The 14,825-nt window shown below is 46.6% G+C and overlaps 1 protein-coding gene and 1 long non-coding RNA gene across 4 annotated transcripts in view; one reads left to right on the top strand and one right to left on the bottom strand.

Annotated features, from left to right (window-relative positions):
* The window catches only part of SYN3 (synapsin III), a 289,948-nt gene that overhangs the window by 177,558 nt on the left and 97,565 nt on the right, over positions 1 to 14,825 (top strand). The window lies entirely within an intron of this gene.
* LOC125627937 (uncharacterized) overlaps positions 1 to 14,825 on the bottom strand; it is a 97,652-nt gene that overhangs the window by 1,137 nt on the left and 81,690 nt on the right. For all 3 annotated transcript variants that reach the window (XR_007354119.2, XR_007354120.2, XR_012666150.1), the window contains one exon: positions 1,503 to 1,631. This is a non-coding gene — a long non-coding RNA (uncharacterized LOC125627937). The remainder of the gene's footprint in view (positions 1 to 1,502; positions 1,632 to 14,825) is intronic.

Genomic DNA, 14,825 nt, shown 5'->3' with positions numbered 1-14,825 from the left:
AAAATTTGTTTTTAAAAACATCCAAATCCTGCTTCTTCTCCTCCCTGTCAGGTGCAATGGAACACCCTACAGAATGCAACTACTGCAGGCCCACCCCAAGCACTGCTGGAATGAAATGGCCCTGTTTTGCCCCCCACCCTACAGTGTAGTTACAATTGAACAGTGCATAGCTACACACTATTTCCCCTCCCTGACTAGTTCAAGTGGAACAGTCCATTGCTAGGGAAGTTCTTCTTCCTCCTGTAGTTTCAATGCAGAATCATCCTGTGTTTCAGGAATTCACTCTGCTGCAGGTGGCAGGCTCACCCATTGATGCACACACACCACTGCTCCACTTGATGTAAGGAAGGGTGGGGTAGGAAGGGAGGTTGTTTTGGTCTCCAACTCATGATCAAATTCAGCATAAACAATCATCATAATATTTCATGTACCATGACAGCTTTGCCCAATGGGGGCTAATGTAACCTTAGTTATATAGTGTTGTAAAGACAAATGGTTGGCTTGTGGAGCCATGCAAGGAAGACCTTATTGCCACATGAATGCCATCCCTTCCATCTACAGACCACTGTAGAACCAAAGCAGCTTCTCAACTAAAATTATTTGCCTTACTCACGTGAGTTGTTGCCACGTAAATCAATGGAACTACTCTAGGCAAACAGGATTTGGCTCTGAAACTAATGTCTCCAACAGGGACCCCCTGCATTCAGTCTTAACCTGGAAAGAGGCGGTGGTCGGAGGGCAGGTGCTATAAAAGTATTTATTCCATCAGATGCTTCCAGGAAACAACAGGTCAGCCTTTAAAACCTTGCCAATAGCTGTATGTTAGGAATAGTTCTCAGCGGATTCCCTTAATTAGATTTTATAGGAGATTGGCTATTTGCCTTCACTCCACGTCTTTTGATTCTAAGGCCATGTACTCTGGCCACACAGAGGTTTACAATCCCAAATTTACTGGTCTCTGAGAATCTATAAGAATTATTCAAGAAAATTTGATCTGTGATAACTGAGGCTGCACCCAGATCTGCTTTCAAAAGATTGCCTCTGATATGATATAGGAACCCTTTAAGGCCTTGTAAATCGTTTTTAGGGGGGCTGCAGATTGTTACCATATGTCAGATGCATCCTAGCCATGCTTGGATGTAATGTGCAGGTTATCATAGAGGCTGAGCTCTGAATTATGTCCTGTCTTTCCTGTTTCCAATTAGAAATCTGCCACAGTATCAGGAATTCCAGGCCACATTGTTCTGCAGTTCCAAAAGAGGAAAATGACACGTAAGGGGAAATTCCTTTTGACTAGCCATGTGTATCTTAAGATATACTAGGAGGGGGCGAGGTCCGCAGAGACCTCAGTGGGAGCAGAACAAGTGGGAGTTTACCAAAAAATCTTTTGTTTCTCTTTCTTTAGATGGTGTTCCTCAGAGACTTCAGCATTCCTATTCTCAGGGCTAATTTTAGTTGTTTGTGACTGGTCTGTTCTTAGTGTCCCTCTCTTTCCCTCTTACCTCTCATGCATGCTGAACCAAATAAGCTTGGGGATATACTCTCTGGGGATTGGTAGGTGATGCGATAACCCTTCTCTGTACTTTCATAATCACGAGACCAGACGTCAGAAATGAAGTGGGATCAGGAAGCTGGAGGCAAAAGAGATACTGTTGTTATTTATTTGCATTGCATTGTCCTGGGCACTGTACAACACATAACAGAGACATGGTGGGAGGGATAGTTCAGTGTTTTGAGCATTAGCCTGCTAAACCCAGGGTTGTGAGTTCAATCCTTGAGGGGGCCATTTAGGGATCTGGGGCAAAAATTGAGGATTGGTTCTGCTTTGAGCAGGGGGTTGGACTAGATGACCTCCTGAGGTCCCTTCCAACCCTGATATTCTATGAGTCTATGGTCCCTGATCCAAAGAACTTCCAGTACAAGTTGGGAAGAGCTCAAAATGAGCATAGTTGAAAATAAAGCTCTGATGCCTTGAGTGGATCTCTTCACAGCAGATTGGGTTCAGGTTCTAGCACAAAGTTCATTGGCATCTGAACTCCACCTACCTTGTATTCATGCACTGATGTGCTACCAGTGTGGCCATGGACTGTTGTTGGGGTCCATTGGACATAAAAGCAAGTGAAGAAGTACAGGGCCTCTGTGTGGATGGCTCTGGCCTCCCACAGCTCTCTTAAGATCTGCATGGATCCCTGAGGATCTTCCTGGTTTGGGGGCAGGCTGGGCAGGGGTTGGGGTGTTAAATCCTGTCCCACCCAATGAATGATTGATCCCTGCTCCATGTGCTTTCACAGTGACACCCACACATGGATGTGATCATGTGAATCCTTAGAATTCTATCCTCCATAGAGCAAAGGGCTTGGTACAGTGGACTTGGTTGGTTGGTTGGTTACATATGTGACCCTTCACAGAGGAATTCATACAGTTCAGAAATCTGAATATCAACAAAATCCTTCCGGTTATGGGGACTTCCAACCCTGCCTGAGACAGTGGTAAATTCCTGAGAGATGGAGCTGACTAAGAAAACTGGAATTTTGGGAGGACTCTGGCACAGTCCCAAACTCTGTTCCACTGAGATTGTCCAAGAATGTTGTTTCTCTGCCCCAAAAGTGAGCCCCCTTGCTGCAAGGGACAAGAGCATAGGTGGTCTGGCTTAGCAGTGACAGTTGGGCTGAGATCTGCCCACCAGGAACAGTAGTCACCAACCAGGATTTGAAGGAATCACAAGAGCCAGGCCCCATAAGCAAGAGTCAGGGTCAGAATCAGGTTGGAATCAGAGACCAGAGATCAGAGGCAGTATCAGGCATAGGTGCCGACTCTGTGGGTGCTCCAGGGCTGGGAAAAAATAGTTTGTGCTGACCACCCACCAGCAGCGCCCCCATCAGCACCTCCCCCACCCCCCAGTGCCTCCTGTCCACCGGTGGGCCCTGCTGATCAGCACCTCCCCCTCCCCCCAGCGCCTCCTGCCCGCTGCGAACAGCTGACACCAGGAGATCATGAAAAGTTTGGTGTTGCAAAATGCCAACATTTGTGTGGTTACCCAGATAACTTCCTGGGGCAACTCCTGAGGTTAAACAGGACATTGGCCAATCAGAGGGCTGCAGGGTACTGTCACTTTGGCTCTCTTGGGCAGTACTTCCTGTGGTGCCTACTCTCCACAGTGTTCCCTGGCTGGACTCTACATGGCCTCCTGGTGGTACTGTGGGAATATCAGCTGTCCCAGGCTCTGCAAACCCTGGTTTCAGTCCCCATATCTTTACATCACTCCCTTCTTCAGGGACACCACAGTGGCCAGACCAGGTTTATCTGGGTGGTCTTGATGAAAACTTTCTACCAGATCAGGGACATGGACATGGGCAGCAGGTTCCCAGGAGCATTCTTCAGGATCATAGCCCTTCCAGTTGATTATTTAGTAGTCTCCCCCTTTGCTGTTTAGAGTCGAGGATGGTATGAACTATATATTCCTGTGACCTGGATTGGTGGGGGCAGTGGTTGGGACCAATCGGGAAAGGGGTCTTCTATGTAAGGCTTCAGGAGGGATACATGGAAAACAGGATGTACCTTAAGAGATTGAGGGAACTGTAATTTGAAGGTGATGGGGTTGATTTGCTGACAGATGCAAAAGGGTCCAAGGAACTGGTGGTTTAGCATGTGGAATGGTCTGTTCGTACAGAGGTGCTTTGGGGTAAGCCAGACCTTTTGACCTACCATGAGAGCTGGGCCTTCCTGTAACAGTGGTCTGTGTACTGCTTATAGTCCCTTTTCACATCTTTGAGGTGGTTCTTAAGCTCTTGCTGGATATGGTGAATTCCCAGCCTGCTGACTAGGCTGGGGGTGCTGGAAATGAGGATAGAAACCATAATTGGCAAAGAAGGGACTCTGCCCCATGGAAGCATGGTCAGAATTGTTGTGTGCAAACTCAGCATACAGAAGGAGGGAGAACCAGTTGTCTTGAAGATAGCTGACAAAGCACCTCAGCTGTAGTACTTGGTTCACCCTCTCTGTCTGCCTATCTGTCTGGGGATGGTACGCAAATAGCGTAAAAGCACAAACGTCCATTAGCTGGAGCACTTCAAGCCAAAAGCATGAGACAAATGTTGGGACTTGGTCTGAGATGATACAGTCCAAAAGTCCATGAAGGCGGACCACATGAATCACCAGGAGTCAAGTTGTTGTTTCAGCAGAGGGCAGGCTGTTACAGGGAATGTATTACCCCATTTGGTCATTTGGTTCACAACAGTCAAGACCACTGTGTGGCCATCAGTCAGGAAGTTCCATTATGAAGTTTGGGGTGATCGAGGCCCAGGGTCTAGACAGGGTCTTCAGGGGCACTAGGGTGCTGAGGGGCTTAACACATGGCATCTTGGTGCATGCACACAGGTCACACGAGTTAACATAATCCTAGACTTCAGCTCACATACGGGGACCAGAAGAAACGGGAAGCCATTCAGAAAATTTAAGGCAGCCAAAGTGGCCTGCCAATGGAGTGTTATGACAGAGATGGAGCACTTCTAGCCAGGGGCTCCCTGGTGAAATGTATATGTGCCTGGCGAGGTAGGCGATCCCATCCTGAGTGGAGCATTGCATCTTGGTTCTGACTTTCATTTGCTCAGGCTGTTCCATCACTTCCTGGGCTAATGGATAGCCCCGTGAAGCAGAGTGGATTAGATCAAGCAGGTCTCGATGTATTGTGGCACTGAGGAACTTGTGAGGTTTTAAGAGACAGGGTGGTTCTTGGCTAGGCTTCTCCGCCTCTTGGTAGTATTCCTTCTTTCAGGATAAGGCATCGGCTTTCCCACTCCTGGTTCCTGGGTGATAGGTGATGATGATATCATCAAACCAAGAGAAGAATAACTCCCACCTGAGCTGTCTTTGGTTCAAGGCTCAAACCCTCTGCAGATATTCACGGTTCTTGTGGTCCAGAAAGACTTGCACTGACTGTCAGGCTCCCTCAAGATAATGGCACCACTCTTCAAAGGCCAATTTAATTTTGAGTAGTTCCTTATCCAGTATTTCATAATTCTCTTCAGCAGGAGTAAGTTTTTTGGAATAGTGGGCATAGGGGTGCAAGACTTGCTATGGGCCATCGCTGTAGGAGAGTATTGTCCTGATGGCTACATTGGAGGTATCAGCTTCCATTATGAATGCCTGTACCAGGTCCAGGTCTGTTAGAATGGGGACAGTGGTGAAAGCAATCTTGAGTTGTTTGAAAGCATGGTGAGCTTTGGGAGTCCAAACAAACTTGGCGTCCTTGCAGAGGAGGTTGGTCATGGAGGCTATTTGCGCTGAAAAGCCTGGAATGAATTGTCAATAAAAGTTTGCAAAGCCCAGGAAGTACTGTAATTCCCAGTGGGACCTGGGCACAGTCCAGCTACAGATGACCTCCACCTTCTGGGGAGGTACATCTTAACACCCTCTGGAGAGAGGATGTAACCCAAGAATTCTGCAGAGGACTAGTCAAAGATACATTTTTCCAACTTTGTGAACAGGCCAGGCTTTTGTAGACTTTCTGGGATGGAATGAACACGGTAACAACGCTGCTCAAGATTGTCTGAAAACACAAGCATGTCATCAAGATAGATGACTTCATACTGAACGAGGATGTCTCTAAATACGACTGTCACAAAGTGTTGAAAAGTAGCAGAAGCATGGGGCAGCCCAAATGGCATCACTAAATATGTGACATGCCCATAGCAGGTTCAAAACATGGTCTTGCATTCATCCCCTGCCCTGATGCGCACTAGCTTGTAAGTATCCCAGAGGTCCAGTTTGGTGAAGTGTCTGGCAGACCGCACATGATACAGTATCTCTGAGATCAAGGGCAGAGGATACCAGTTTGAGACTGTAACCAGGTTTAGGGCCTGATAGTCTCGCAAAGGCATAGCATTCCGTCCTTTTACTTGACAAAAGGGACTAGAGCCCCTGATGGAGAAGTGAAGCACCAGATAAAGCCCTTGGCCAGGTTTTCCTGGATGCATCCACAAAGGGCTCCCAGTTCAAGCTTGGGCATCGCGTAGATCTGTCCATAAAGGACCTTTGTCCCGGGTTGCAGATCTATAGGGCAGTCATAGTCTCAGTGCGGAGGTAGCATGTCCGCATTCATCTTTTCAAAAACATCAGTGTAATCCCAATATTTTTATGGGGATGGGGACTCAGGCTTGAGAGTGATTCCTTCTGGTTAGCCACTGCCAGCTGTAGTTCCCCTGCTGTCACTTCTGATCAACTGCAGGATGCCGGGACCAGAAGGATGGGATTGGCTGCGCACAGGCAGACCTTTCAGAAGTATTTGGAGGGGAAGCTGATCCTCTTTTCTCTCCAAGAGATGCAAAGGTCATGCTGCTCCAGCCAGGTGACGCCAATAATTAGGGGAAAATCTGGGGGATGCATCACACTGAACTGTAGCACTTCCCAATGGCCATGGATTATGGCCTCCAGGGGTACTGTTTCCTGAGTCACTGAGAACAGGAGGGACCCGTCTATTGTTTCTACAAGAACTGATGTGGACTTTAAACAGAAGGGATTTGTAGATCTTGAGCGGCTTTAGCATATATGAAGTTATCAGTAGCCCCAGAATTGATCAAGGCCCACTGGGAGGGAGTCATCTTGGCCCCATCCATGGTATGTAACTCTATCCATACTTGGAAGTGTGGGGAGGACCCACGTGTCCTTAATCGGGTTTCTCTCGAGGGCTGGGGAGTAGTTCTGGAGCACAACACCCGGGTGGTGCCCAGGCCAGCTCTCCCTATATGGCCTGGGCTCACTCATTCCCTGACTCCTTGCAGGTTGAGGTTTGCAATGGGCACAAGGCAAGGTTGCATCCTGGTGGTCTGTATGGGGTCAGGGCCTTTGCAGACTTGGGTTCTAGTGCCCAATCCTTACACTAACACTGACAAAGCTGGTGTGTGGAGACTACTACCTGTCATGTTGACTAATATAGTCTCATTGCTTCTTTGTGTTCCCTCCTCTGTCTGTCTGTATCCATCAGTTGTGTCTTGTCTTAGATTGTAAGCACTTTGGGGGCATTGTGTTCTGTGTTTGTACAGCACCTAGCACAATGGGGTTTGGGACTGGGGCTCCTAGACACTACTGCAATATAAATAAATAATAATTTAATAAATAAATAAATAATGTTCTTCCTTACTCTCTGCCCACCACTTTCTTACTGAATTGCCCTTGCTAACATGTACTGGATTATGATGAAGCATCCCAGGTAAGACACCAGAGTGGATAGCGTGTTAGCTGGTCCATTGCAATAAGTAAGTGACCACAGAAAGGGGAGGGGATGAAATGGGTAGTGCCTTTGGGCCTACACAGCCATAGCTGGGCCCAACAGACGCAGAGAGTGGGTGTTGAGAGGCTGGGCAAGGGCCAGGGAAATGATAACTAGATAGATAAGCAGCCACCTGGCCCATTCCAGTGAAACTGGGAATAAACTTCTTTGCCTAAAACCAAGACATCTGAGCACCCTAATTGTGGGATCTGTCAGCTGCTGCCCCAGTTGTCAGGGCTCATGTTGTTGTGGCCCTTTCGCCACCATCTGTCACTCCTTTTATGGGCTTGGTGCACACCAGTTGTCACCTTCTACTGCTTGCCATACTCAGGTCAGTAAGATGAGTTCTGCCTGCTCCCCATTGTAGATACGTATCTCAGCAGATTTTTTTTTGGTGCCGTTTTGTTCTGCCGAGTTTCTCTTCTGAATACTTCCAGACTTCCACTCCTTAAAGCAAAGACCCTGGAGGGACAAACATACCTTTGCACTGATTGCATCACAGAGGTCCTTCCTCAGAGTAGTGTATGACACTACCCAGGAGGTTACGGCCTTTTCCTTTTGTGGCTCCCTTTTGTCACCTCTCCTGTCTGAGGAAGATGAATTAATCCAGACCCATCTCCCCTGCTAAAGATGCCCCTGTAATGGGAGTGTCTCCAACGGGCATACAGCCAGAATAGCCAACTCCTACATCACCCTTCAGCAACCCGTGGTGAAGAGGGGTGCATGTCAGAGGTGGGAAGAGTGGCTAAATCACATTGTGCTCTGCCATGTTCAGCTGGCAGACAGTCCTTTAGGGGCTGTTGCCAGTTGGTACAAGTTAGAACAGCCCCCAGGCTGCTTTAACCTGTGCTGGGGTCAGAGCTAAGACAGACTTGGGGACATGTAACTGGATGCTCCATACTGTGGTCAGCAAAAAGTGAGCACAGCAGAGAATCTGGTCCCAAATTACCAGGTTTATGTGTTAACTCCTCTCCCTCCTTCTCTCCTGTCACAGTAATTTACTTTGTATTTCAGTGGAATCTTCCCTTCATGGCTAGAAGAGAGGCAGATAAAATTATGTGCTGTAATGTGCTGTGTCCCTGTTCTTTCTCCCTTACTAAGCAAGCTTCACAGACTGACATTACCTTATTCCAGTTGCCCTTACACGATATACAAGGGAGGCAGTTAGGAAAGGTGTGGTGTCAGGACAGATGCCTGTTCCAAAAGTAACAATCCCTTTAATAGAACATGAAAGATTTATTGTTTTAATTGAGCGAGTGGTGGACAACACCCCCCAAGCCCTCCGCCCCCAAACATCTGTTTTGCTAAAGGGTGCATAAGCAGTCTCTCAGACATGCTGACTGAGGGTGGAGCTGCTTTAAGGGGAGAAAAGCAGTGATTTCACTTTACATTAAGTAACAGCAGAGCAGGGTGTGTGGCACTATGTTAAACAAGACAGTGGGAGTGGGGGAAGAGAGTTTGTTCAGGATCTTTCACACAGAGCCTTTCCCAGAATAGGTCACGTCACTGAGGAATTCTGGAAGATGGAAGATGTGTCATCTGTTTCCTTCTGCTCTCCCTTGGGAAGGGGAAAACAGTGTCATGGATTGCCCCTCCCCAATTAGAGAGAGAGGATCCAAAGAGAATGCTAGAGCCCAACCACCCCAAACTTGGAGGATGTTCAGCCCCTGCTGAAAACTGGCCATCTCAAGTTTAGATATGGTCCTAGGAACAGTAAACCCAAACACCTCGGAATTTTAGGGACGTTCACATTCAGATCTGAATTCAGATCCAAATGTCACAATTTGGACTCAACTCAAAATAGCATCAGGTTCTTCCCCTTTCCTTAGTTGCTGGGCTGGGCTGGGCAGACTTCTGCTTCCAGTTGTGGGTACGTTTATCAGCACATTTTTTGTGCTGTCTTGCTCTGCAGAGTTTCTCTTCTGAATATTTCTAGACGTCCACTCCTAAAAGCAAAGCCCCTGGAGGGACAACCATACCCTTGAAGTCAGTGCACCACAGCGATCCAGGGGGAATTTTGATAGAAACTAGTTGAAAGGAAGGTTAGGTGAAATGGCTTAACTGAGCAGCCTGCAAGTGTAATGTCTGTCATGAAAGCTCTGAAGTCTAGCAAAGGATTCATGATCTCCCCTGCTCCATTTCCAGCTTCCTCCTCCCCTGAAATGCATCTGCCTCATAAGTGGTATTAGTGTGCAATAAATTTAGCTGCGAAGCACAAAGAAAGAAGGATATGAGAGAAGAGCCTGCAAGATAGATAAACTAAAGATAAACTATGCTGAGATGCTTTGGGGGTTCACCCAGACCAGTCAGGGGTTCAGTCACCTCCTGCCCTATAATCCTGGGTGCCTCTGTGCTGTGCACATCTGGCTCAGAGCCCTGACACCAGCAGCATGCCCACTGCATAAAGGTCTCACCTTGGCTTTCACCAACCCAGTTACTCATGCAGGGTGACACCAACACTTTCAATCCAGAGTCTCCCCAAAACCATCTCCCTCACAACGCTGGACACTCGCAGAAGCAACACTGAGTTCACTGCCTCCAAAGAGCCAGTACGTACAACAGCTTGTTAGCTCGGCAAGGGTTATACATTCCACCTTAATACACAGTTCTGAGACGGTTTGTAGTAAAACTAAGGTTATTAACAAAGAACATAGATTTAAGTGATTTCCAGCAAGAGTGAAAGAGATATGAAAAGACTACAAACAAAACAAAATAAAATGCTTTCTAGTATCTAAAACTTAATTCGAGCAACACGTAGCTTTGCCTAACTCACATCAAATTGTCAGTATTCTCCAGCCTCTTTTAGCAGGAGGACCCATCTTTCATATAGATACAAAGCGCTGTTCTCTCAGGTGAGAGATCCCAAAATGGCTTTTTGCTTCTTCTCATATTCCCCAAAACTCATTGTTCTGTCCTCCAAATCAGGATGACCGTCTGTTCTTCCCTTCCTGTTGACTTCCCATCCCCCTGCTGATTTGTATGTATATAGAATCTCCATTGTTTTGATTCCATAATGCTTAATTTACATTGGAGGCAGGTAGATAGCTACCTTCCCTCCTGTCTGGGAGAAAACCTGATTATCTCTTTGTTTGGTCACAGGCTTTAAATCATAATATCGGTAAGTATCCATAATTCCTTATGTAGTCTTAATACACACATTTCCCAAAGATGTCAATCATCAGTGTGTCACCAGTTTTCATAAAACACCTTACTCAATACACTTGTATAGTACAGCAACATTTTATGCAGTGGATGCAGTTGCTTATTCTTTGGGGTTCAGACCCCTGGGTCTCCCCCTAGGATAGTGGACAATGATTGTCATATATCCATATGTGTACACTACAGGCTTGCCTCATGTCCCGAACCATTTTTTAGCCCAAGACCACACACACACAAACCATGACTGCTAAGCACTTGCCAATGACTTCCTGCTCACAGAGTTAACTTTGCTGTGGCCTCTTCACTATGGGCTCTTATTCATCACACAAACAAATTCTCTCAAAAAGTTATTCACTCTGAACCCAGAGCCCAAAGTGGAAATCACTCCATACTTGCCAAATGAATGCACCAACTCCATCTGCATAAAAAGATGGTGAAATGGTGGGCTATATTCTCTTCTGTGCCCAACCTCCATCCTGTGCAAGGCAGGGAAGCCTCAAGGAGCTGATTACAGCTCTCTTATCCTGGAAGCCAGTTGGCACTGGTTCCAGGCCCAGTTTAACTTTGAACAGCCATGGGGCTTGTCTGCCTTATGCCACTGGCTTAGAATTTCTAAGGGACTGTATGCTAGTGGAGGGTCAGTGTAGGAGAGCTCCACTGTGTCCCTTCCCTGCTTCCAGCATACTACCTACCCCATGGATAGGGCAGCTCCACTGGATTCTAAGCCAGTGGAGAGTTCCTTTCTGCCAGGAGAAGTCTCTGCTTGCCAATTGTGTCCAGAATCCATCCCCTTTGCGCTCACTGCCTGAGCCACACAAAGGGGCCAGCTCGTATGGGAAAATCTGGCACAGTGATTCCACTGTAAAAAAATACCAACTAGAATAACCATACAATAGTAGAAGGCTTCTTTCATAGCAAAGGCCTGAGGTTTAAGATGCTCCCACTGTACTGTAGGTATTCCGATAAATATCTGACAACTCCAAGATTGGACAGTGAGGGCCCAATTCTCTGGGTCGCTATGGCCCCTTTTGTCTGCTCTGCTGGTGCACAGGACCATAAAGAGAGTGGGTCTGGGTCTAGAAATTGCTTCAGCATAGGAGGAATTGCTGACTGGCACAGAGCTGGCATAGCTGCATTAGACCATCAGCCCATGGCAACCGCTGGCCTGGGGGCCATGGTTAGAGTGCACCTGCATTCCTGGCTGCTAGAACAGTCCCTTAGGCTTGTGGCAGTCAGGCATAAGTTACAGAAGTCTTCAAGCTGCTTAACTTACCTCCGGGACCAAACCAGTCCCCAGCTAGCCCTAGAATCTAGAGAGCACAAAGGTGCCACACAGGTACTTTTTCCACCCCTCCAACCTGCATGAAGGGAAACTCAGATGCAGCTCAGAATGTGGGCCAATGATTGCAAGGCAGCGGCAAGTCAGTTCTTTGTGCCTTTTCCGTGCTGTCCCCATGCATGAAACGCCCATCCAGTCTCAGTGCACCAAGTCTGCAATCCTTCTTTACTCAAAGTCTCCTAAAGACTCCCCTATTCTGCAAAGAACACAAACTCAAATCAACTTCCTCACGCCTGCATAATACATGAGAAAAGAGAGAGGACAGGGAGAGAGGGAAAGGTGGGAAAGAAGGAAGAGAAATGTAGCTGTCAAAGTTAACGATTTGTGTCCTGTGTTTCCCTTAGCATATGACTAGGATTTAACAAATAATAATGGTAACCATTCATTACTTAAGCCTTGAACCACTCGTCTGATGCAAGTAACCTCTAATATACCAGATGGATGAACTAATGGACAGAAAGTTTAAGTGACTTTTGTGAGCCAGTGACAGATCCTGAAATGTAGCCTGAGCCCCTTATCACCCTTTGCCTACTCTAACCTTTAGCAAAAAGAAAAGGAGAACTTGTGGCACCTTAGCGACTAACCAATTTATTTGAGCATAAGCTTTCGTGAGTTACAACTCACTTCAGCTTATACTCAAATTTTTTATGCTCTTTTTGCGAATACAGACTAACACGGCTGCTACTCTGAAATCTAACCTTTAGGTGACACTCCCTGCACCTACTCATGGGCTGGGAATTAGTGATGCTCAATGGCTAGATGCATCACTCCTACCTGCTGAGTATGATTCACAAAGACAACATGGATCCAGCTGCTGACAAGAACAATATTCCATGCTCTTTTAGTTACTTTTTTTGGCAATGCGTCATTCTGGTCTAGAATATGAGCAATAATGTCATGGTCACAGGCTGGATGTGCAAGCCACATACATAACATAAAAGTGATCTACAAGTCACCAATAATGTATTACTGTGTGTGTGTGTGTGTGTAGTTACTCACCCTACTCATTTAGCACTTAGCAAGAATACTTCTTTTTCCCTTCAGGCCAGCACTGGACAGGTTGTACTTGACTCGGTGCCTAGCACTACAGTTTAGTTGAGACCACAGCTTTAAAGACAAAAGTTTGGAATGTGGAACTGGGCAGTCAGGAATGCTACTGAAAAATGGCTTACAGTTTTCACACAATTATCTATTGATTTAAGATGGGTTTTTTTTAAAGGAGGGGTGGAGGACATGGAAAAGTTTCAATGTTATAAATTCAACTGTTCCCAGATGTTTGTAAGAAAATAGCTTTGAAACTTTGTACTTGTATTTGAGCAAAGACCTTTCTGCATTCAGCATATGAGTAGAGAGGGGTATTTTCCTTTTAAAAAATGTGTTATGTGAAACCCAGTGGCTTGTGAAAGGTCTTGGCCCAACAGCCCTGGAGACTGAAGTCCCCTCTTTATCCACAGAAGAGGTGGTGGCAGTACAGATTTACCCATTCTGTCATAGAATCAGAATCAGAGAAGATCAGGGTTGGAAGGGACCTCAGGAGGTCATCTAGTCCAACCCCCTGCTCAAAGCAGGACCAACCCCAACTAAAGCATCCTGTCCTATCAACATGTCTTGGTTCTGCCCTAGAAGTACCACCCAGGTGAACGATGTGGGGTAGCTCAGTCTCCAGGGCCCATTCAATGCTTGGTGCCTCTGCATAGACTGCCTACCAGGGTGCCATTGTGTGCGATGTGGTTTTTCTGATCCGGACGGCTCTGCAGCCTCCTACCAATCCCCTGAGTCATTTTATCTCCAATATCAGTTAATACTTTCATTTTGTTTTTGTGCAGTGGACGACTTGCATGCTGTTCATCAATTTGCCAAGGACTGATTTCTTTGATGATAGCCTGCCTCTAGGGTGCAGGCTGGTGATATCCAAGATAAGGCTGAATGCCAATGAATTTGAGAACACACCCACAACCAGGGGCATGGCCACAATTTGGAAGCTGGAGGTGATAACAGTTGCTATCCTTGCAATAATTGTCTTGAAGGGCTATGAAAGTACTTTCTAAGGCTTGGAAATTTAGGGAGGAGAGTAACCAATGGGAAAATCCTCCGCCGGTGTAAATCAGAGCAGTGACATTGAATTCAATGGAGTTGTTCTGGTTTATACTGGCTGAAGATCTGACCCACAATCTTTCAGGCGGTCTTAATCTCCCAACCATTACCAGCACACTCCATCACACCCTGGTACCAAAGAAGTGCATCAGTGAGCTCTAATGCTATTATAACATGGAATTTACGCCTAAAAATAAGGGAAACAGCCAGGCTAGGGACATTTATAACCTTGGAGATGGCACCACAGATGGCCACTCTGAGAGGAATGGTTGTGCCCTGTATTTGCTGTCTCTTACTGTATTGCGAGGCTGCCTGCAGGTATCTGTGATGACTGGGTCAGCATGGCCCCTTTTGTCATTTGCTTAGTAAAATCAAGATTCCTTAGTCTAGGGAAAGAAATGAAGCTCTCAGAATTTATAACATTAACTCTTAACACGGGGGGCGGGGGAAGTGAGCGTGTGTGGAGGCTTGTTACTGAGCTGAGAGCCTACGCATTCTTGTAATAGTTTCCCAATGTGGAGCACCAATGGGACAGTCGCACACTTTGCTTTGTGTTTTCCAAAAGGGTCAGAGCGTTTATCTCCTGGACAGACTCAGCTTGGATCTTTGCCCGGTTGCCTTGGTTACCATTTTTCGCCCTTCAGAGTCCTATGGCTATAGAGTGGGCAGTGGATCGGCGGAAGCCAGTGCAAAGCTGCCTGTCCGATTAAATTTGTTGTTTTGCAAAAGGGGTTAGCTCCGTTCCTGTGTCTTTATCCTGTGCTCAATGGTTTTGGGGATGAAAGAACCTGATTCCTTGCCTGCTGAGCTATAAACAAGGAGCACAGACTTGGAACAACGGGTGGAAAACAAGAAGAGACTTTTTTCATTCCATTCTCTATCCCCTCTAATCATAGAGATAAACATTTCCCTGGTGCTCCAAGGCTGCCTGCCATCCTGCAACCATCTCAAAATGGTCAGTTGCAT

The sequence above is a fragment of the Caretta caretta genome, chromosome 1 (genome assembly GCF_965140235.1).
Source record: "Caretta caretta isolate rCarCar2 chromosome 1, rCarCar1.hap1, whole genome shotgun sequence".
Classification (NCBI taxonomy): Eukaryota; Metazoa; Chordata; order Testudines; family Cheloniidae; genus Caretta; species Caretta caretta.
Note: the sequence above shows the minus strand (reverse complement) of the source record. Positions and strands in the feature narration are given on the sequence as shown.